We start from the raw sequence: 1,197 nt of genomic DNA, 5'->3' as shown, positions 1-1,197 counted from the left end.
TGGGCAATGATAATAGTCACGCATCAGGATTTAAATGAGGAGACGCGTTTCACTCAGAAAGCGGCGGATCTCAGGAGTCCTTTGTCCTGGAGGGAGGTAGATGACCAGACATTGATAATACTTAAGGTAAAGGAGGATAGATTTTTAAATTTTAGTTTTATGAATTGCAGGATAAGGTGTCAGAGCGGGATACATGTTTTGCGAGTCCACCTTGTTCCGGAGGAACGTCCCTTCGTTTGTTTGTAAGGCTGAGACTTGACGATAATGAAAAAAAAATTATCAGTTGTCGGAAAGTAGACGTGTGTATCGATCGGCGTTTCAGGTCAAAGCATTGAGTTCAGACCAGCTAGTGTCCACAATCTGCATCTCCTGAGTCTCCAGGAGAATGCGAATTACGGGCGATGGGCATCGTTGACTGATAATGCGACAAATCACTTGCTCTTGTTCGCTGGTGAACAACAAACTGAACCAAATAAGCAGAAGAGACCAGATGGGAAAACCAGATACTGTGTAAAAATGACTGATTTAATATGTCTGTATGATTTTCAGAGCAACATACATTAAATATGAAACATTAATTATCTCTAATCTGTTCCCTGCGCATCAAATAGAACCATTTTCAGTTATTTTTAGGCATTATTTATTGAAATTTATGGAAGCAGGACATTATCTTGTCTCCGTTAATATTTCATTAAAGAACATTTAAACCAACTGTTTTTATCCATACTAAACGCTCCACACGGATAAAGACTGACTGCAGCCGTACTATGATATTTAACTTTGATCGTCTGTATCTCACCTGGGACACCGACGGCAGCAAGAACCGGGTAATAGATCCGGTCTATCCGGAAAATTAGCGGGTACCCCATCTTCTCGCGAATCAGACCTGATCATCCCAATGAATCAGGTTGCTGAATGTAGTCGTTATAATAGTCCAGAGTATACTCCGTGGGGAGAGTCACAAAAAGGATGCAAATTACGATTGCATTTACAATCCAGTAAACAACTCAGCTAATTAATCATGATTGTTCTTTAATTATTTCGTCCTGCAGTCATGTTTCTTCATGAGTGGTTAAGAAATTTCAACAATGGTATTCTTGTAAACACATCTGAATCTTCATGCTTGGGAAAACAACATAGAATAGAACAGAATGGGAGACAACAAGAATCAAAAGACCAACAACAAAACAAGCTCCG

Source organism: Hypanus sabinus, unplaced genomic scaffold (genome assembly GCF_030144855.1).
Source record: "Hypanus sabinus isolate sHypSab1 unplaced genomic scaffold, sHypSab1.hap1 scaffold_851, whole genome shotgun sequence".
NCBI lineage: Eukaryota > Metazoa > Chordata > Chondrichthyes > Myliobatiformes > Dasyatidae > Hypanus > Hypanus sabinus.
This window is presented reverse-complemented; position numbering follows the sequence as displayed.